General features: G+C 35.5%; 3 pseudogenes; all 3 read right to left on the bottom strand.

Annotated features, from left to right (window-relative positions):
- Positions 1-52: 52 nt before the first annotated feature.
- On the bottom strand, positions 53-1,167 carry LOC130962975 (photosystem II protein D1-like; annotated as a pseudogene).
- A 661-nt stretch (positions 1,168-1,828) lies between these two features.
- Positions 1,829-2,382, bottom strand: LOC130962207 (photosystem II protein D1-like; annotated as a pseudogene).
- A 1,373-nt stretch (positions 2,383-3,755) lies between these two features.
- LOC130962974 (photosystem II protein D1-like) lies at positions 3,756-4,926 on the bottom strand (annotated as a pseudogene).
- Positions 4,927-24,163: the final 19,237 nt, after the last annotated feature.

Raw genomic sequence — 24,163 nt, 5'->3', positions numbered from 1 at the left:
CATTTATATTACGGCGGTTCTTTAATTATGGTGTTTTATAGTGTTGATAGATCTAGAAAACAGTAGTAGCCGCTGCAACAGGAGCTGAATATGCAACATCAATCCAAGGGCACATACCCCGACGAAAACTAAGTTCCCACTCATGACCTATGTAACAAGCTACACCGAGTAAGAAGTGTAGAACAATTAGTTCATAAGAACCGCCATTGTATAACAATTATTCAACAGATGTCGCTTCCCATATATGGTAAAAGTGCAAACCTATAGCCGCCGAAGTAGGAATAATGGCACCCGACATAATATTGTTTCCATAAAGTAGAGATCCAGAAACAGGCTCACGAATACCATCAATATCTACTGGAGGGGCAGCAATGAAAGTGATAATAAATACAGAAGTTGCGGTTAATAAATTAGGATCATAAAAACACCAAACCATCCAATGTAAAGACTATTTTTAGTGCTGGTTATCCAGTTACAGAAGAGACCCCATAGGCTTTTGCTATCGCGTCTCTTTAAAATTGCAGTCATGGTAAAATCTTAGTTTTTTTAATTATCAGGGACTCCTAAGCACAAGAATTCTCTCTAACTAGATAAATGAGGGCTTGTTATTCAACAGTATAACACGAGGCATATATTGGTGTCAACCAAGAAGATATATATTAATATATCTGTTGAAAATGCTTTTATTCATTTAGATTAATCTAAACAAAGAATGAAAATGATTATGAATTCACTATAGTATATACATATACCGTTATATAAATATAACTTCGACGTATTTTCTTATGGATTTTATAATTAAAATTATTATATATATATATATTCCGTATATTATATGGGTTGTCCGGGACTCGACCCCGAAACTAGTCGGATGGAGTAGAAATTTGATTTGTTAATGAATTTGCATAAAATAGTGGTTTTTGTTGATTTCGGCGGTTTTAAACTGCCATTATTTGGGTCATATTTCCATTATTTACAAAAATCCCAAACTCTGTCTAATTCAACCCTAACGCGCTGTCACGCGTTGTGTTTCTCTAAGGTAACGATGCTACCACTGGGATCTGCTTCGGCACAATCTGCTCCAGCGACGTCTTTCTCTGACGACGATCTCCTCTGCGGCGTTCTCCTCCAATTAGAATATCTTCGCCGTTCACCTCCGTCGTTCATTTCATTGCCGTTGGCTTCAATGAGCTTCTACGATTTTGTTCTGGTTTTGATCTAAAGGTTAGGCATCACCTCTTATCTCCTCGCTGCTTTATTTATCACTTCGCCGTTGTAACATTGTTGTGGCTTTAGCGAGCTTTTGCAATATTCTTCTGCCTTCTTTGCCACTTCTGCGATTACATCCTTGCTCTCACCATCGAAAACTTTCTCGAGCACCGCCTTCAGACTGTTGTCTTCAAGTTCAGCAATGCCAAGTCAATCCACCATGCCAACTTCCTCATTCGCCAATACCACATTAGGTCTTCCTTTCTTCTTTTCACTTTTTTTCGAAATTTGGAGATTTTGAATTCCTAATTTTCTCTCAATAGTTGTTTATTTTTGCTTACTGTCAAATAAAAATTCTAATTTCCTTAGTTTCTAGGTTTTTAATAAGATTTTCTCACATTAGATTAACCTATTAGTGTAATTGCTCTTTGATATATAAAATTTTGTTCATCAAGCTATTGTGCTGCGAGTTTCTCAATGCTGAATTGGCTCTGACTTGCTACGCTGGACACATGGCTAAACAACTTTGTTTAATTTTGGCACTTAAACCACTGCAAAAAGGATTTAAAATGGCATTTATATTACGGTGGTTCTTTAATTATGGAGTTTTATAGTGTTGCTAGATCTAGAAAACAGCAGTAGCCGCTGCAACAGGAGCTGAATATGCAACATCAATCCAAGGGCGCATACCCAGACGAAAACTAAGTTCCCACTCAAGACCCATGTAACAAGCTACACCAAGTAAGAAGTGTAGAACAATTAGTTCATAAGGACCGCCATTGTATAACCATTCATCAACAGATGCCGCTTCCCATATCGGGTAAAAATACAAACCTATTGCCGCCAAAGTAGGAATATTGGCACCCGAAATAATATTGTTTCCATAAAGTAGTGATCCAGAAATAGGCTCACGAATACCATCAATATCTACTGGAGGGGCAGCAATAAAAGCGATAATAAATATAGAAGTTGCGGTTAATAAAGTAGGATCATAAAAATACCAAACCATCCAATGTAAAGACTATTTTCAGTGCTGGTTATCTAGTTACAGAAGCGACCCCATAGGCTTTCGCTCTCGTGTCTCTCTAAAATTGCAGTCATGGTAAAATCTTGGCTTTTTTTAATTATCAGGGACTCCTAAGCACACGAATTCTCTCTAACAAGATAATTGAGGGCTTGTTATTCAACAGTATAACACGAGGCATATGTTGGTGTCAACCAAGAAGATATATATCAATATATCTGTTAAAAATGCTTTTATTCATCTAGATTAATCTAAACAAAGAATGAAAATGATTATGAATTCACTATGGTATATACATATACCGTTATATAAATATAACTTCGACGTATTTTCTTATGGATTTTATAATTAAAATTATTATAGATATCATTATATCTACATTAATATATATAATATATATATTATATAATATATATATTATATATATTATATATATTAATGTAGATATAATGATATCTATAATAATTTTAATTATAAAATCCATAAGAAAATACGTCGATATATATATATTCCATATATTATATGGGTTGCCCGGGACTCGAACCCGGAACTAGTCGGATGGAGTTGAAATTGGATTTGTTAATGAATTTGCATAAAGTGGTGGTTTTTGTTGATTTCGGCGATTTTAAACCGCCATTATTTGGGTCGTATTTCCATTATTTACAAAACTCCTAAACTCTCTCTGATTCAACCCTAACATGCTGTCACGCATTGTGTTTCTCTAAGGTAATGATGCTACCATTGGGATCTGCTTCGGCGCAATCTGCTGCAACGACGACTTTCTCCGACGACGATCTCCTCTGCGGAGTTCTCCTCCAATTAGAATCTCTTCGTCGTTCACCGCCGTCGTTCATTTCCTTGTCGTTGGCTTCAATGAGCTTCTGCGATTTTGTTATGGTTTTGATCTAAAGGTTAGGCATCACCTCTTATCTCCTCGCTACTTTATTTATCTCCTCACCGTTGTAACATTGTTGCTGGCTTTAGCGAGCTATTACGATTTTCTTCAGCCTTCACTGTCACTTCTGCGATTACATCCTTGCTCTCACCATCGAAAACTTCCTCGAGCATCGCCTCCAGACTGTCGTCTGCAAGTTCTGCAAGGCCAAGTCAATCCACCATACCAAGTTCCTCATTCGCTAATAACACATTAGGTCTTCCTTTCTTCTTTTCACTTTTTTCTGAAATTTGGAGATTTTAAATTCCAAATTTTCTCTCAACAATTGCTTATTTTTGCTTACTGTCGAATAAAAATTCTAATTTCCCTAGTTTCTAGGTTTTTAATAAGATTTTCTCACATTCGATTAACCTCTTAGTGTAATTGCTCTTTGATATATAAAATTTTGTTCATCTAGCTATTGTGCTGCTAGTTTTTCAGTGCTGAATTGGCTCTGACTTGCTACGTTGGACACATGGCTAAACAACTTCATTTCATTTTGGTACTTAAACCACTGCAAAAAGGGTTTAAAATGACATTTATATTACGATGGTTCTTTAATTATGGTGTTTTATAGTGTTGATAGATCTAGAAAACAGCAGTAGCCGCTGCAACAGGAGCTGAATATACAACATCAATCCAAGGGCGCATACCCAGACGAAAACTAAGTTCCCACTCACGACCCATGTAACAGGCTACACCAAGTAAGAAGTGTAGAACAATTAGTTCATAAGGACTGCCATTGTATAACCATTCATAAACAGATGCCGCTTCCCATATCGGGTAAAAGTGCAAACCTATAGCCGCTGAAGTAGGAATAATGGCACCCAAAATAATATTGTTTCGATAAAGTAGAGATCCAGAAACAGGCTCACGAATACCATCAATATCTACTAGAGGGGCAGCAATGAAAGCGATAATAAATACAGAAGTTGCGGTTAATAAAGTAGGATCATAAAAACACAAAACCATCCAATGTAAAGACTATTTTCAGTGCTGGTTATCCAGTTACAGAAGCGACCCCATAGGCTTTCGCTTTCGCTCTCGCGTCTCTCTAAAATTGCAGTCATGGAAAAATCTTGGTTTTTTTAATTATCAGGGACTCCTAAGCACATGAATTCTCTCTAACTAGATAATTGAGGGCTTGTTATTCAACAGTATAACACGAGTCATATATTGGTGTCAACCATGAAGATATATATCAATATATCTGTTGAAAATGCTTTTATTCATTTAGATTAATCTAAACAAAGAATGAAAATGATTATGAATTCACTATGGTATATACATATACCGTTATATAAATATAACTTCGACGTATTTTCTTATGGATTTAATAATTAAAATTATTATAGATAAAATTATATCAATATATATATATATATATATATATATATATATATATATATATATATTCCATATATTATATGGGTTGCTCGGGACTCAAACAAGGAACTAGTCGGATGGAGTAGAAATTGGATTTTTTAATGAATTTGCATAAAATGGTGGTTTTTGTTGATTTTGGCGGTTTTAAACCGGCATTATTTGGGTCATATTTCCATTATTTATGAAAATCCCAAACTCTCTTTGATTCAACTCTAACGCGCTGTCACGCACTGTGTTTCTCTAAGGTAACGATGCTACCACTGGGATCTGCTTTGGCACAATCTGCTCCAGCGACGACTTTCTTCGACGACGATCTCCTCTGCGGCGTTCTCTTCCGATTAGAATATCTTCGCCGTTCACCTCCGTCGTTCATTTCATTGCCGTTGGCTTCAATGAGCTTCTACGATTTTGTTCTGGTTTTGATCTAAAGGTTAGGCATCACCTCTTATCTCCTCGCTGCTTTATTTATCACTTCGCCGCTGTAACATTGTTGCTGGCTTTAACGAGCTTTTGCAATCTTCTTCTGCCTTCTTTGCCACTTCTGCGATTACATCCTTGCTCTCACCATCGAAAACTTTCTCGAGCACCGCCTTCAGACTGTTGTCTTCAAGTTTAGCAAGGCCAAGTCAATCCACCATGCCAACTTCCTCATTCGCCAATACCAGATTAGGTCTTCCTTTCTTCTTTTCACTTTTTTCCGAAATTTGGAGATTTTAAATTCCTAATTTTCTCTCAATAGTTGTTTATTTTTGCTTACTGTCAAATAAAAATTCTAATTTCCTTAGTTTCTAGGTTTTTAATAAGATTTTCTCACATTAGATTAACCTATTAGTGTAATTGCTCTTTGATATATAAAATTTTGTCCATCAAGCTATTGTGCTGCGAGTTTTTCCTCAATTTTGTCGATAACAAGGTCTCTCTTAATTTTTCAATTCTCTTAATTTTATTCGTCCAGCTACTCTACATTTACCATGATTTGTTTTGTTTACTAATTTCTGTAGCTATTATATGTGAATTCAGATAAAGATTTGTTCGTTTTGCAGCTACACAATTTCTTTTATTGAGGAAGTGACACACAAAGTAAAGAAGGTTGTGAGTGAGGCTTAATCCGGAAGAGAAAAAGCTTCTGTATGACATTCTTTGAAATTACTGGCTATGAGTTTCTCTTTCCATCGATCAAGATTCTTAGGTTTTATGAGGTACGGTTTTCAGGCATTCTGCTTATTCAATTCTACTTATTAATTATGAGTTTATTGATCATTCTGACATGCTTGCTAGGGTATTAGAAATTGTTTTTGCTACTATGAATAGTGGTGAAATTGTTGAGTTATAAGAAATTATTTCTGAAACAGAGTTATTTAAGATTGGAAAAGAACATGGTTTTTTTTATAATTTTGAACACAGTAGCATTAAGCACATCACTGTTGCCTTAGCTTGATTATGTTGTCGCTTGAGTCTTACGAGTGAAGCTTCCATTTTTGGTGCATCCAATTTGGTAATATAATTATCTTTGGTTTAGTATAATTATGATGTATAATGCATGTCTTTTTTATGAGATAAGAATATAATGAAGAACGTATTATTTTTGCTTGGAGGAAATGATGTTTTTTATTTGTACAATGAGAAAGCATGATGAATATAATCCCATCATTTCCATTTCTCTTTAATTATTGATCTCTAATCACTATTCTCAAATTATAACACTACTACTACTCTTGTAAATGAATGAGCTAGTTAAACAAAAGAAAGGTTCCACTAAGAAGGACATAATATATGGTGTGTTATGTGAATGATCTTGTAATATCTAATCTGATTAGGATGTTCTTTTAATTAGTTAGGGCACAAAACTGCATTAGTGAATGAATCATCTTTAATTTTATGTCATTAGTAGGCATTCTGAACTTTCCTACTTTATTCCATTTTATGCTGTCTTCTTGGCAAGTAAATAAGTTTATTTGATTGAGTTTTGTAACATGTTCATCCTGACACAGTATATTATTAACCGATGAGATTTTCGCTAATTAAAGTTAAAATGTGTGTCACAAATAAAATCAATAACCGGGAGTGGAATCTCAAGTCGTTTTCCCTAGGAGTTGACACAAGATGCACATCATTGGTTAGGATTTCTTTGAAATTTTTGAAGTTGAGAGAAAGAAAAATAAATAACTAGAAATTATAACAATAAACAACTAGCAAGAGTTGACAATTAATCAATATAAAGGTCTTGGTTAGGAGTGAGAATCGAAATTTCTATCCTCATTGTCTTTTTCATATGTGATGGTAAATGCTCATTGCTCTCACTTAGTTATCCTCTAACAATTGAAGGAAAGTCAAGTGAACACAATTAACTTTAGTTCACAAGTCCTAGTCACTTTATGGAGAGAGACTAGAGTTGGTGAGGTTCAAACTAATTAGCAATCTTTAATTACCAATCAACACTTAAGTATAACAATTTAAGAGGCTCCAATTACTCAACCCCAAACCAAGCAAGGAAATCTACTCCATGATCATGGATGACATTTTCTCAAACACTTAGTGAGCAAAGATAAAAGACATCATAAAAGCAAGAAAATAATCCAATTCAAGTTACCATTAACAATAATCAATAATAACAAAACAAGCAATAACAATGGATATGAAAATAACTCAATGCATTAACAAAATTCAAGGTTAACAAGATCCAAACTATGAGTTCAAGATAACCAAATTAAAAGAGTACTAAAGGAATTAAAGAAGAAAACTATAAGGAAAATAACTAGGAATGAAGGTAGTAGCAGTTTCTCTCAAGATCCGATTGAAAGGAAACTCGGAAAACCAAAACCCTAGAGAGAAGTAAGAGTTTCTCTCTCTAGAATTCAAAAACTAATTGAAAAACTAAAACTAAGTCAAAGTGTGTGTGTCCCTACTCCATCCCCAGCCTCTTGTCTTCATTTTCGAGCTTGAAATTGGGCCAAAAGTAGCCCGAAAATCACCCCTAGCGTATTCCCTTTATTGCAGCACGTGATGCTCGTCACGCGTACGCGTACGTGTCACTTGGATGAAGCTCCTGGTCACGCATACGCGTTGGTTAGAAGATGGCGTGATCACACGTATGCTTCAGCCACGCACACGCGTCAGTTTTAGCTTTTCAAATCTTCAATTTCTTGTGTTCCTTCCTCTTTAGCATGTTTCCTCTCCATCCTTCATGCCATTCCAGCCCTATAATCCTGAGATCACTCAACAAATGCATTACGGCATCGAATGGTAATATGAGAGGATTAAAAATCAGTAATTTAAAGGCCTAGGAAGCATGTTTTCAATCATAGCACAAAATTCAGAAGGGAACTTAAAAGCATGCAAATTATATGGATAAGTGTGAGTAAAGTTGATAAATCCACTCGATTCAATCCAAAATAAGTCATAAAATAGTGGTTTATCACATCCCTATAAGTGTGTTTAGTATAATCCCTAAGGCACTAATTTGTTGATCCAATGTTAATTAGATTTATTAATTTTGTTGATTGATATTTTCGCTTTAGCCCTTTGTCTCTTAGTCACTTAAAGAAGCATCTTCGGGCTTGCCTGAGCATGAATGAGAGGTTGGTTGGTCTTTGGCATCATATAATGAACCTCATCCATCGAAAGATTTCATTCAAACTCAGGTTGTCTCTCTTTGTTCTTTATGAATGTGCTTTTGCAATAATCTGTTTATGTTAAAGAATGTCACAGGAAGTAAATAGTCAATTTAAATACCTGGAAAGTTTAGCTCGTCGGTTTGCAACTTCAAGGCACCATAATGTGAATTATTATTCTAGGGCATGAGATCAAAGAATGATGATCCTTTCATGACTTAAGCAGGTATTAGCTGAATTTTATTGAAACTTTTATCTTTAGCGGATTTCAAAGGAACCACTTGCTTAAGCTTAGAAAAGGCCTTAATATTGGTAGATTGATTGTCATAAGATGAAAATGGGTAGAAAAGAAAGTGAGCTTTGGTAGTCTGTACTTTTAACTACAATCCCAACTTAGGCCTTGGCTTATCATGCTTCTTCCATATCTCCATTTTTGTTCTTTCTTTATTTTCTTTCTTAATGTGCATGATAAAGTTTTTGGATTTTATATTACTTTTTAATATAGATGATGACTAATGGAAGTGTTAGAAAGTTATGCCTTGGCTTATGAAACTACACTCATGAAAAATTGTTTTTACTGTCCATGTGTTTATAATTTATCAAAGTTTCTATCTTTTTCCAAATTATATATGGGAATAACATTTCTATGATAAGCAGTCATTTTGGATAGAGTTTGATAAATCATCTCTATCTTCTTTTAGAAGTAAGTTTTTAGCAATGCTTTTTGTTTCTAAGAGAAGTAATAAGAAGTTGCTGCATTACCTATCAGATCTCTTAATCTGATTAATAATTTAGTTTAAGAAAAATCTTGTTACAAATTGAATCAGAATAATAATTAGATTCAAGACATAAATGGTAGTAGAATAGATAGAGATATGAGAGAAACACAAAGTGTTATAATTATATATTATTTTTCTTTCCATCAACATAATAGAAACATCAAGAATTCACATGCATATATGAACCGAACCACTAACACAAAAGATATGATGAATGCATTGAGATATAACAAGAAGATAGTATCTCTGACAGGGAAAATGCATGCTAGTGTTGGTTACTGTACCCCTAAAAAATAAAAAAAAAGCCACTACAAGAAAAAATAATATTTGTAATAAAAGAATTTGTTACAAAAAATTAAAATTTTAAAACAAGAATTTTGTAACAAAAAAGGGGCCGTTGCAGTATGTCCCGTTACAAAAAAATTTTTTTTTGTAACAAAAAAGGAATTGTTACAATTCAAAGTAATATTTTGTAACAAATTTTTTTTAATACAAAAACCAAAATTTGTTACGAAAGTGGTAACACTTTTTTACCTTTAAAATATTTTTCGTAACAATTTAGATTTTTGTGTCATAATATTTTGTTACAAAATACTACTTACTTTTGTAACATTTTTTATTCTTAGTTACAAAAATAGAAAGTTGATTTTAAAATATTTAATTAAATAATTGATATATCAATTAATTTTCTAATCCCACTAACTCAACATTTATATGATATATAATAATATAGATAATTAAAATATCTTATATGTCATTAAGATTCTTTTATAATAAAATAATTTATACAAATTCAAGTAAACACAACTTTTTTCTAACATAAAATTGTATCATATCGAATTTATAATTCTTGACTCTTCTAGCATATTTCAGTCAATATAAAGTCTAGCATGTTGGCATTAATTTTGTACCCCTGCAAATATAAACAATGAAAACCAAAATTAAAAAATAACACATAGTATTATCTTTATCCGAATAAAAATTTAGAACTTAGAAGTTAAAATTAACTAATTCCTGAAGAATATATTCTCAGAGTTCAAAAATAGCCAATCAAAAATACAAATTATCAAGAATTAACAATTCAATATATAAACTTGGGCTAACTAATCACAATTCAATCACAGCTTAGTGAACAAATTTATTAAATTTATATAAATATCAATTGTCAAACAATCATTACAAAACACAATTTTCACCAAAATCTTTATAATAAATATACTTGACTTTTTCATAACAATTTTGTACCTTCAACTAGGCATTACTAGAATGTTTAGAAGGATCCCTTAAGAGGATAAATCACTTCTCCCAACATATATAGACATCCCGATGAACAAGTATCCTGCATTAATGCAGGATCCGGGAAGAGGCGCACCTATAAGTGCAGTATAGGCAACCTAACCTAATAATTACATCAATAGGTGATTCTACAGCTTGAACCTATGACCTGAGGTGACATGGAAACAACACAACCATTGCTCCAAGGCTCCCTTCACTTCTCCCAACATATACTAAATATATTTTCCATAATTGAGTCAATTAATGATTTCTTAATTCTTGTGCTACAATGTTAAAAGTCATTCATAGTCAGAGAGGGAGTACAAGATAATTTAAAAGCAAAGACTAGTACCTTTCGTATCAGAACCATATGAAAGAAGAAAAGCTGTCCTAGTGCTGCTGAAATATAAGTAGTCAACAAAAGAAGCAGCACCTGTATTATCATTCCAGCAAGTCCGATGCAAGTCAAAATTAATGTTACATCCAACTTTCAAGCTTGTCACAACATACTATAGAAATTCCCAAAACATTTGAGTTAACTATATTATACATATGGTGGCGAGAACCTCTCTTGGAAACTCTACATAAAGCTTCCTACGAAGCTCCTTTACCATTCCTCTTTTATGAGCAAAGCACCTGATAAACACAGCAATTGCGGTCCCTCCTTCAATGATAAGTTGTACACGTAACAAGACAATAATATTGGAACATAATTAATTCATGTAATTAAAACACCCTTTTTATTTTAAATTTTGGTTCTGAAATTGAAAGATAGTGTAAAATCCTGAGCGATGAGTTAAGTACAAACCATTAATAAGACGGAAATTATAAGAAGAAAGAATGTTGTGTAGTTCCTTTTTCCAACACAGTTATTCAATCACTGCAACACACCATAAGCACTACATCTTAATAATATTAACAAAGTAAAGAGAATTGAAAAATTCCAACACAGAAAGACTAGCTAGTCTAATAATAACAGTTTTATTTACAACACTAGATTTTACTTCAACACAAAAATTCATTTATTACACACCTTGTAATGGTGATCGAATCCTTTGACTTGCCTGAAGGACAACTGAGATTCTAACCGATAATTAGTCTAACTTGCTATGTATCAAGGACCGCTTAGACCAATTACTACCGAAAAGAGCACTCACTTGTGATTAAATGGTAAGCACATAGTATGCAACTAAGATTCTAACCTCAAAATCACAAAGAGCACAAAATGAAATGTCATCTTCATTGAGATTTGGGAAAATGGCATCATCATCTTTCATGACAAGAGGGAATAGGAGCAGAGGCTTCATTTTTCAACAACCGTTTATCTTTTAATCTTCTGTGGCAAAACCATCCAGAAATTTGCTTCTTAGTCAACCCTAACTCTTCATCAAGATCTTGTTTCATTTCCTCCATGGGATATTTGTGCTCTGGAAATAAAGGTAAAAAGCAATTCCTTAAAAATTACTAAATTAGTCAATAGAAAGATCCATTAACATTCATAGACAATTAAAAACAAACAAAATTAAAGGAACTTGTACCGTTATAAAATTTCTCCAAGGCCATAACCTGGGAAGGTGTTTTGAGTCTTATTTTATTTTTTTTTCTCTGTAGAAGCTTTGTTTTCATCTAATTGCAATTCTCCTGATTCTAAACACCAACATAAAAGAAAGACGTTCAATATATACAATGAATGGGGGAAAATTACACTACTCAACTTGATCCACATCCACTAGATACCACCATTGATATTATTTCAAACAAAGATAGAATTTGAACTATAATTTCACATATTGGAAAACCAAATGCAACAGCTTATTTTCTTGCTCCTAATCACCTAATCTACTCCCTATTTTTTCAATGGTTTCTAACATTAACTCAACTGGAAAAAGAAAGGGGGCCAAGTTTTCTAATCTCATAAGAGGCCTTTCACAAAGAACCAACAAGAGTTTGTGCTAATCAACATCTCAGTACAAATAGAAGAAGAAAAAACAACAATGACAACAAACATAGAAAGTAGATCCAGCCTTGTACACAAGTTTATGGTCATTGAGAAAGCAAACAAAACATATAACAAATTAATGCCTTAAGAAAAATGTGAAACATTAAAACAAGAACAAAAAAAACTAAGACATGGAAATTGAACATTTTTGTACCCCTCTCTCCCTCCTCGAGCTCGCACCGGTGACGGCCTCCTGGCGCTCCATGATGGCAACGATGGCGAGCCTACAGCAGAAGCGACGGCAGCTCTCTCCCCCTCGGCGATCTCTGGCCTGACCCACGGCTCTTCTTTCCACGCATCTTCTCCCGGCAAAATCGACAGCAATGGTGAGGCATGTGACGATGGCAGCAGTCCCCTTTTTCGTTAGCGACATCCTCCTTCTCCTCTCTTCCTTCTCCTGGCACAGCTATTTCTCCACTTTTCTTTGTTTTCTATGTTGTGTGTGTTAGGTTAAAGGAAAAAGGGGATTAGGGTTAGGATTTGTAATTGAAAATTAAGGGTTTTTTTTGGGAATTTAAGGTTGTTTTTATAAAGAAAAATAGATAAAATAGATATTTTGATAAAATTAAATAATGTAATAATAATTTTAAAATTAAATGTACTTCATTAAAAATATTTAGGAATATAATTTATTAATATATTGTTTAGTTTTAATAATTATTTTTAATTTAAATTATAAAATAAATATATTAATTATACTTTATAAAGTATAGTTTAAATCCGAAATATCAATTATTTAATTTAAATTATTTAACTCTTCATTATCTCCAAATCTATTTAATTATTTCTAATAAAATAATTTCTAAAATTATAAAGTTTAAACTTAATAAGATAAAATCACAATTTATTTATATTTAGATTTTTAAAAATACTGGATGTTATAGCTAACGGTTAATGAATACAAATAGTATGTAAAAAATTTTAACTTTTGAAATAAAATAAAATTATTTTGAAAAAATTACATACACAATTTTTTTTACTCTTAAAGTGTTTAACATTTAAAAAAAATTGTTATAAAATATATTTATATTTTGTGACAAATAATTAACTTGTTACAAACAATATTGAATTTTGTGACAAATTAATTTTTTGTTACAAACAATTAGTTTTTGAAACAAAAAAAAATTGTTACAAAATATTTCAAATTTTTGCAACTTTTTTTTGTTACAAAATATTAGAATATTTTGTAACGAAACACTATCTCGTTACAAAAACTAACATAATTTGTAACAAAATAAAACAGGTTGTTACAAAATATTATCATGTTCTGTAACAATTTATAATGTTGTTACAAAACATTATTCTTTTGTAACAATCATTAATTATTATTACAAAAAACTATTTTTTGTAATAATTTTAAAATTGATACAAATTTTTTTATTATAAATGTTCTATTTTTTTGTAGTGAGCCTCTTAGTTTGTTAATTAATTAATTAATTAATTTCTAGAACTGGAAGGTTTTTTATAATGAGAGGATGAGGTTGATCCAACACTGAGATCAAGAATGGTGCTAGGATCATCATTGGTGGTGTTGTTGTTAGCCTTTGAAAGTTTCTGCTTAAGTTCAGAGAGCAGTGTTTGATTCTCTTGGTTGAAAAGTTGTGCTTTCTTCCTTAGCCTCTTATTCTCTTTCATAGTGTATGTGACTGTTCTGGTAGTACTAATTTGAGTTCACTCTTTCCATGCTATATCCAAAAACAACAAACAACACACTACTTTAAGGTTGGTATTGGTATTGTTTATTGGAAATGACATGCTATCTTTTTTGCCAATTGCTCTGCTAAATCCTTACATGAAAGTTTTTCTTTGATATTGAAAAGTGAAAACTGATTTCCCTTTGAATGATAATGTTCTATTATAACTAAATTATGCATACCTTTTACAAGTAAAAAGTGAACCTGTAAAACCCCGACAAATGCCAAATAATTAATAAATTAATTATAAATAAAGAGGATTAAAGAATTAGAAATTTATAATTTGGGAAAGTAAAAAATAATTAGGATACGAATTAAAGCACTAATCTTAAAGGTTTTGACCCAAAGTTGAGCCAACGGGCTAAAACAATTGAATCAAGCTTCACCGGGCCAAAGCCCACATTATTTAAACTCACACTTAACCCATTCTGGTTTGATTTTGAAATGATTTAAAACTGAAAATAGTTGAGAAGAGTTTGATAAATGGTTTGGTTGGGAAGAGTTTGATAAATGGTTTAGAGGAGATGCTGTCGAAATTTTTATAAAACTTTGAGAGTTATATATTTTGGGATTTTTAAACAGAATTAAAAAAATGGATTGTTGAAGTTAATTTGAGACTTTTGTTCTGGTGAAAAGGAGCTTTATGAAAGAGAAATGAATTCGAATTGTTTTTAATGAAAGATTTTGATATTTAAAACACCTGGGCAGTACGCAAAGGTTGTGGCTTAGTCCTACTTGCTCTATGTCAAGATTTTAAGAAAGTTGTGATTTTGAATGTGAGTTTTGACTTGGCAAAGATCGTGGTGGTGTATCGCTTGTCCGGTGTCACAATATCTGTGGGGATCTTGGTGGTGTACCACTCACAAATGGTAGGGATCATGGTTATTTACCACCCAAGAGTGTGTGTTTTCAATTGAAAATCTTGCGAGGATTGTGGTTGTGTACCTTTCGAAATGGTGGGGATCGTGGTGGTGTACCGCTCACCGGTTTTCAAGAGGACAATATCTGGGTTAGCTACCAGATATGTTAGATTCTGGCAAAGTAACCGACACGTGAGTTCATGGCATGTAGGACAGGCATGCATCATACTGCATTTGTTTGCTATTGTTTGAGTGTGCTTAATTGTTTTGGTTTGCCTATCTAATAAATTATGTTTAATTGATTGGTGCACGGAATTACACTTCGCACAACTGAACCAACAAGTGCACTAGGTTGTCTAAGTAATATCTAAGTGAGTCAGGGTCGATCCCACGAGGATTGTGATTTGAAGCAAGCTATGGTTATCTTGTAGATCTTAGTCAGGCGGATAGAAAAGTTGGTTGGTTGTTTAAAAGCATAAAAGTAAAATAAATAAAAGGTTACTCAGTTGATGGTGAATGCAATAATATGAAGATGGTTAAGGCTTGGAGATGCTTTGTTCTTCTGGATTAATCCGGTCTTACTATCTACTCCAACTGTGAATGATTTCTTCTATGGCATCCTGTATTTGATCAACGCCTTTCTTGAGAGGTCGCCGATTCTCCTCCAGAGCAGAACACCAGGGTTAGTGTGCATCTAGTCTGATTGAGGGTGAAGCTCCTGCAGTCCATTCCCCTTAGTGATCCTACTCAAAATGCCACAGACAAGGTTGAATCTTTCGGATCAAAGAATGCTATGCCTTGGGTTCTAGCCTCTACCATAAAGACCCTAATCTCCCCATACCTCGGCTGAACTGGTGTCTCGAGAAGTCCCCAACAAAGTCGTGGATTAGCCATCTAAGAGATGTATAATCAAGCTAGTGGTTCATCATTGTCCGATGAAAGACTCACTCTAAACGCATGTAGAATGAGATAACCTTATGCCAGTTCAATGCATTCATAAGGATGAAGAACGAAGGTACATCTTAAAATAGAGAATCAAACACGAATTGAAATAGAACAGTAGTACTTTTATTAATCCATAAAACTCAGCAGAGCTCCTCTCCTCAACCTAAGAGGTTTAAAGACTCATACTGATAGAAAATACAATGCAAAATGTGTAAAGTGGTAGAAGATCCCCTGAAAAGTGTAAAATTTCTCAAATAAGTACTAGACTAATGACTAAGGATTACATAAGAAGGATAAAACAGTCTTTTAGTGTGAAAATCCACTTCTAGGATCCGCTTGGTGAGTGTTTGGGCTGAGCTTGATTGAGATTCACGTGCTAGGAGGTCTCTAGGGCATTGAACGCTGGCTAGGGGGTCCTTCTTGGGCATTGGATGCTGGTCTCTCCTCCCTTGGGTGTTGGACGCCTGATGAATAGGGCAGGAGGCTGGCGTTAAACGCCAGTTTTGGGCCTTCAATTTTAACTCAATTCAATTGTGGTTTGATTTGGTTGCTAAGACCTTTATCCCTCGTGTGCTTATATATGTTTTCTTGGGGATTGAATTATTTTGACCAAGTGGTTGCATGCATTTAGGTAGTTGCATTTAGATAGATTGAATTTAATTAGTTTACATTGAATAAATGTTGATACCCTTTATCTCTTTCTTGATTAAGCATGAGGACATGCTTGGTTTAAGTGTGGGGAGATTTGATGCATCACTCTTTCGATGTACATTTTGTGCTGAATTTAGGTGGATTTTATCCACTTTTCCCACATTTATTGAATGAAATGGCATGGTTTCATGATTCTTCCTTAATTTGTGCTTAAGTGTGAAAACATGTTTTTTAGGCCTTTAATTTGTTAATTTTGAATTCCCTTTGATTCCACTAGATGCCTTGATTTGTTTGTTAGTGAATTCAGGTTGAAAAGGCTATGAATGGATCAAAGGATTGAAGAGAAAATCATGCAAAGTGGAGAATCCATGAAGAAACAAGGATTTGAGATGCTGAGATTGACGCGAACGCGCAGAAGACGCGCACGCATAGAAGACGCGCATGCGTAGAAAGTGAAGTCACATGGTGACGCGTACGCATGACAGACGTTTACGTGTGGATAGAAAATGCCATCGACGCGTACGCGTGACCCACGCGTACGCGTCGATACTCGCACGTGACTTCATTAAAGTGAAAATGCTGGGGGCGAATTCTGGGCTTCCCAGGCCCAAATCCATCTTAATTTCTGAGCTTATTAAACGCAGAAATCAAGAGGAGTGGAGGGGGGAGTCATAATTGAATTTTGGAGGGAATGCTTTAGTTAGTTTCTAGAGAGAGAAGCTCTCTCTTCTCTCTAGAATTAGGTTAGATGTAGATTGGGATTTCTTAGATCTAGGTTTAATTCATGCTTTGATTTACTTTTCTTTTACAATTCCTTGTTCCTTCACCTTTGGTTTCTCTAGTTTAGCATTTAATTCTTGTAATTCTTTACTTTTAGGTTGATGCACTCTTGTTTCTCGTATTTTCTTTTAATGCAATTTATGTTTTGAGTTCCTTTATTGTTGATTGATTTGTTGTTAATTTCCTTGCAATTGAGTAGTTGTAGATTTATTTCTCTTGAAATTTAACTTTCTTTCCTTTTATTCCTTCCAAGTGTTTGACAAACTTCTTGGAAGGATGTTAGAGTAGATTTTTCTCCTCTTGGCTTTGGTTAAGTAATTGGAGACTCTTGAGTTATCAAACTCTTTTGTTGATTGATAATTAGAAGTTGCTAATTGATTTGAATAACACTAACTCTAGTCTTTCCTTAGGAGTTGACTAGGACTTGTGGACTCAAGTTGATTTATCCACTTGACTTTCCATAGTTAGAGGTTGACTAAGTGGGAATAATGGGCTATTCTTGTCACCTTTGATGATGATAATGAGGATAGGACTTCTAATTCTCATACCTTGCCAAGAGCTTTTTATCATTTGAGTTCCATTTACTTTCTTGCCATTTGTCTTTCATGTCTCTTATCAAAACCCTAAAATATACATCTCATAACCAATAACAAGAACACTTCCCTGTAATTCCTTTGAAAGACGACCCAAGGTTTGAATACTTCGGTTATTTTTATAGGGGTTTGTTACTTGTGACAACCAATTTTTTGCATGAGAGGATTGTTTGTTGGTTTAGAAACTATACTTGCAACGAGAATTCATTTGTGAAATTATATACCATCAAAAATCCGCTCATCAAAATGGCGCTGTTGCCGGGGATTTGCAAATGTGCACTTGTTATTAGTTATTGTATATATATGAATATTGTGAATATGTTTGCCTTTTGTTTCTTTGTTAGCTCTTGCTAGTTTTAGGATTTGATTTTCTTATTCTTATTAGTTCTTGTTTTTATTTTCTATTTTCACTATGAATTCTCATCCTTTTGCCTATGAGTTTGGTTACAACCATGTTGTAGGAAGTGAAGATTACAATGAGAATATGCATCAAGGATGAAACAATCAAGGATGGGAGGAGCCTCAAGCATATGCTCAAGCTTCATGGTAACAACCTCCTCCGATTTCGTATAGGTACAACTCCAATCCTTATGCATATCAATCTAATGGCTATGGTGAACCCCCTTGTAGTTACCAACAAGCCCCACCATATGCCCATGAACCTCACCCTCAACATAGCCTTCAAGCATACTCACAAGCCCTTTTTCACCAAATACCTTCTTATGACCCTCGTCCATCACATAACCAACCACCTTTGCCTCATCCTTGTGACCATTATGAGAGAAAACCTATAAAACCACCCACATTCCAATATCAATACTCCCAAGAACCACCTCAATACACCTTACCGCCATATTTCCATCAAGAAGAACCACCTTTCTATTATAAACCCTTTCTCCAAAATAATGAGCCCTCCTATCTACCCCAAGCCCCAATGGATGATTCTCTCACTCTATTCTTTCAAAAACAAGAAGAGATAAAAAGGGATATACTAGAAGTCATGGCCGCCTTAACCAAGGTAGTAAACGCTTCGGTCTCACGATTCTTATGCGCTCAAAGCACTTCCGTGGCTACATGCAAAGAATCAATAGAATAGTGTAGCATGAAGGAGAGATTAGAAGCTCCGGTGGAGAATAAGGAAGGAAATTTTGTATTGAAACAATTGGAGGAAGCCATGATTGTTGAAGAAGAGGAAGAAGTGGTTGAAGACTTAGGAGATGCGAAACCACCATGGGAATCTCAAGAACCTCCATCCAAGAAGCTTAATATTGATGTTGAGGAGGGTGTACAACCTCCAAGGCATAACATAGTTGGAGAATTTGAAGAGGTTGATCAAGAGATGAATTCAATCATTGATGAATTTTTATCTAAAATTGAATCCATCCCCACTGAGCATGAATTTGAGGTCATTAAAGACAACTCTACACCAAGTGACATTGGTGACCTTGTTGAAGACTCTTCTAATGAATGTGAAATTGATGTTGAAGTGGACTTTACACAGCCTCCCAAGTTTGATTTAATTGTTGATGAGGAGGAGTTGGAAGAAGTTTTCAAGCAAGGAGAAGTTGAAGGAAGTTGTCAAGAGGTGGAAGTCACCAAAGAAGAACACAAGGGAGTGGAGCTTATAAAGCCGTTGAAAATATCTCTCCCCAAGTCATCACCATCCATTCTTTCATTCAAGTGGGTAAATCTCTTATCCCTAAACTTTACTTTCTCACTTGAATATGGTTTGATTGAAAATGATGGTCAACTTAGAGCTCTTTGTGGAATTAAGAGTAGGAGAGAGTTATGTAGTGGTTGGAAACATCACTCTAAGTTCAGGATGGTCGCATGCTCAAAGTTAAATAGTAATGGTTAGTGTAGAACCAAATTGCAAGGGTCTAGGAGAATGTTTGGATGCTTAATTGAGAATTCACAAGCCTTGTCACCCAGATTTAACTATGGTAGTCAACAAGAAGATGGGTGCAAGAATAAGGTTTGGGACCCCGGAATTCATTTCAACAATCAAAACTCTTGGGGTCTTGTCATTTACTTACGCTTACTTGAAGGCTTTATGCGCCTAATTTGGGATCCTGGTGAACATTGGAGATGCAAACATTGGTGGGGATTCAAGGATGAATTCAAGCATAAGCCACCATAGCAAGGACTCCACCAAATGTCCAACTTAAGGACATAAACTAAAAGTGCTAGGTGGGAGACACCCCACCATGGTAACTTCCTTATATTCTCTTGTAGATATAATCAATGAGTGATTTGAGTTGCTATTGTAGGTAGTTTCTCTTCTTTGAATATTCTTGTTTTAATGCCCTAGTTGTTAGTTTGGTTAAATTGCACTTTGTCCTTGAATTGCATGTTGCTTGTATTACAAGGTTTGTTAGTTTTGTACTTGAAAATTTTTTGAAAAACCAATATTGTTGTTGTTCAATTTCATTTTAATTAGTTTTGGGTTATAGAGAGTGTTAGGAGTATTTTAAGCTCTATTTTAGTGATTCTGAAAAAAAGGGGGGCAGGCACGCGTACGCGTTGATGCGCCAACATGCCCCCATACGTTTTCCAGAGAGTTGTACCCATTTTGTGCCCATTCTATGCCATTGGCACAATTCCAACCCACACGCACGCATACGTGTCGACGAGCACACGCCCCTTCCACGCTTATGCGTGTATGACGCATACGCGTTTATTCCTTTTCTGTCTACCCACGCGCACACGTCAGGGACGCGTACGCGTGGATTCAAATTCAATAACCCCCATCTTCATGAGAAGCCCTAGCCACTAACGTCCTTCCCTTTTTCACCTTCAACGTTCCACTTCCTCCTTCTTTATCCATTGTAACCACCATCCTCTAGCTTCTCCGACCACCACTCCGGTAATTAGCCACCGCCGAGCACCAGCCCTCCTTCTCTTTCCTTCTCTTTTCTTCCTTTCCTCTTTCTTTTATCCTATTCTCCTCCTACCCCTCTCGGCGGTTCACCCTACTGCCTCGACCAGCGCTGCCGCGTCACCCATTGCTGTCGGCGAGCATCCTTCCACCATTACCATCTTATTTGTCCCTCCATCCAGTAGTCCCCTCACCTCGCCTTGACAGGAGCGAAGCTCTGCTCCTCTGCCTTGCGATGCTTCTGTTCAGCGCCTTTGTCTTCCACTATCTTAGCGCCACCACTTCAACCACCAGGTCGCAACCATCCATAAGTGGCGCATCATCCATTCTCTTTTCTGTTTATTTCTTGTCTCTGTTTATTCTTCCAGGTTTCCCTACTTTTTTCTGTATTTCATTCTTTACCTTGTTCTGGTAAGTTATTTCGTTAGTTCTGTTTAATTTCTGTTTGATTAGGATAGCTAGAATTTGTATGTGGTTAGGTAGCTAGGATGTGGTTAGAGGATTCTAGGCCTGATACGTGCTCCGTTTTTGTTATCTGAAATGGCTGAATGTTACCTGCTTGTTGAATGGTGATGATGTTGTTGTTCTGTGCATCTCATGTACTGCTGTGTTCGTGATGAATTCATATAAATTGATTAATTGTTGCTTTGCTAGTTTGATGCTGCCTGGATTCATATGTGTGATTTTTGCTGCTACTTGTTATCCGAGAACGTCCAATTTACTGCCGGAATGCTACCAAAAGTTTTTTGGAAACTCCCTTTCGTTAACTTGCAACTTAGAAATTGAACTTGACACTTTTGAATTTGAGATTTACTTGACTTATACCAAGTTTAGTTCATAGGTTGATTTGGCCAGCTTTCCATTTTATTTTAGTTCCGTCATATGTGTATTGATGATTGACGGAGTCAAAGTGCTAGTTGACAAATTTCTATGTCAATTGGAACTTGATTAACCAATCAATCTTGAACCTCTATTATGTCATGAAACACTCAAGATAGGTCCAACTGCTTTCCTTCATGGTCATTTTCAAGTTTATTCTTCATTGATAATTGAAGCTCTTTTCATAAACTTTCAAGTGGCCTAATCTCGTGCATTCCAATTGAGGTTCTTTCAAGTTGTAATTGTTGGTGCAATCTTGCTTATTCAACCATTTTCATTGTCTAATCTGCCTTAGGTTACATAAGTACATTTTCAATCTGTCAACACTAATTTTTACAAACTTAGTGACCATGGGTATTGATGATGACTTGCTTTTCCATTCTATGCTTTCATGCAAATCTATATTTCATCATCAATGACTTGCATCATCTTCATGAATGTGAGTGTGCTTGTTTCCTATGTGCTGTGAATTTCTCTTGGTTAAGCTCCATAATGGTCATGCCACTAATTTCTAACCGTTTCTCTAACTTTTGACTTAATTACCTCTTTAACTCCACCTTTTAGTTTTAACTTTAGCCCTTACACATTCTTTTGAGGCATGATAATTGTGGTGGCTTAACAAACAAGCACTTTGCTAGCATTGCTTGAATTCTTGGTTTGTATCCTATTTGGTGTTTGATCTTTATTTCTTGCATTCCAAGAGTTTTCTTCTTTAACTCACTTCATGAATATGTCAATCCTCTTGTTGTCTGTTTTCTATCTACGCTTAATTCCTTGCTTTAAAATCCTATGCTTTGCTTAATTGTTTATATCCTATGATTTCTATTTTCTCCAAGATGACTGACAGAGGAAAAGCAAAGGTTACCTCTCGAAAAAGGAAAAAATATCAATTTTCTACTGCTTCTGTTTTCTCCAGTTATACCATGAACCCTCTTTCAGACAAGGAGAAAGCAGATCCGTTACTGCCCCCTACCGACGCAAACAGGTTTCCTAATCTGTACTGTGAGCTCCGCTTCCTAACTTTTCAGGAGTGGAAGCTCAACCTAAAGAAGAAGCTGGCTATCCCTTCAGATTTGAGGCAGTTCATTGAGTTTCGGATTGAGGGGCTGGGCCTGTCCTTCGTGGATAGGGAGCTAGTTCGGGTGAACGAGTCATGGGTGCGTAAGTTTTATTGCAACTTTTATACACCGACTCTTGACTCGATTCACCTGATAGGCAGACGGATCCTAATTACAGAAGCTGATATTGAGAATACACTCCGCTGTTAGCCCAAGACCAGTGATACAGATGCTTTTATGTAGGTTGAGGTGGAGATGCACTATATGACATATGACTATGATGCACTGAAGAGTATAGTTGCCACCTCGGACGCCCCTTGGGAGGTGGATGCCAATAAAATGAAACCCAAGGGGATGATGTTCGATTATCTGACTAAGGAGGCAAGGGTATGGCAGCAGATTTTTGCTCATTATGTGATGCCTACCACGCACTTCACAGAGATTCCGGTGGACATGCTCATTTTGATCAGGTGCATTATGGAGGGGCACCAGCTGTACTTCCCCCGTCTGATCAAAAAGTACATGTGGTGAGCACATGTCAGAGGCACACTCCCATTCCCTGCTTTGGTAACAGAGATGGCTCAGCGGGCTGGCGTGCCATGGCATCAGGATGATGAGTCGCCACCCCCGATCCATGGGAAGGAGAAATTGATTCCGTGGGAGACTTGGGTGGACGACAGACCAGCTCTGCGTAGATCCAGAGCATGCTCAGTAGCAGTAGCATCTAGACCACCATCTTCTTCAGCAACAGGAGTAGCATCTAGGCCATCATCCTCTTTAGCAGTAGCCGGACCTACTGCACCATCCGCAGCGGCCAGTCAGCCGCCACCACTGCCATCATCAGTACCTCAGCCCACCTGCAAACTAGTTCCGCATCTTATCGGGCGCATGGATCGGAGCGACCATTGCAACGAGCAACACTTTTGGCGCGTATTTCAGATCTTGGACTCACTGGGAGCTGTCATAACCCTGATTCTGACACTTCCTATCATTTTGAAGAGGAGGCGGATCATGAGGAGGAGGCTAGGCAGACAGAGGCACCTCCAGAGATTCAGGCTTCTACACAGCCACACCCACAGCCAGAGTCCCAGCCAGATGCAGATGATGACCCTCTCACCTAGGCTTACTTGTAGCATCGGGGACGATGCTTACTTCTAATTGTGGGGAGGTCGACGTCGTCGACGGGGTTTATATTTTGGGTGACGATTTCAAACTTTTAGACTTCAGTTTTAGTTGCTTTATTTTATCTTGTTTTAGTACTTGAACTCTCATTTACTGCACTTTGGATTATTGTACATAGTATTTTGGATACTTTTTGTTTATTGCACTTGGCATCTTTGGTTGTGTATATTTTGAGATTTTTCATTTGATTTATATTTTTAGTTGATAGCATATATACATACATATATATATATATATATATATATATAGTATTTTAGTTTATGAGTTTAGTTGTGATTGGAAAAATATGGACTATTGAGCTTAGTTTACCCTGTTTGCTTATGAGATTTGTTTTGACCATAAAAGGGATTAAACTAAAGATTTTTTTCTTTCTCAATAACAACATTGCATTTAGGTAATAAACTTTGTCAAAATATTGAGATTTTC

This window comes from Arachis stenosperma, chromosome 2 (assembly GCF_014773155.1).
Source record: "Arachis stenosperma cultivar V10309 chromosome 2, arast.V10309.gnm1.PFL2, whole genome shotgun sequence".
NCBI lineage: Eukaryota > Viridiplantae > Streptophyta > Magnoliopsida > Fabales > Fabaceae > Arachis > Arachis stenosperma.
The sequence above is the reverse complement of the archived record's forward strand: the minus strand, read 5'-3'. Positions and strand labels throughout refer to the sequence as shown.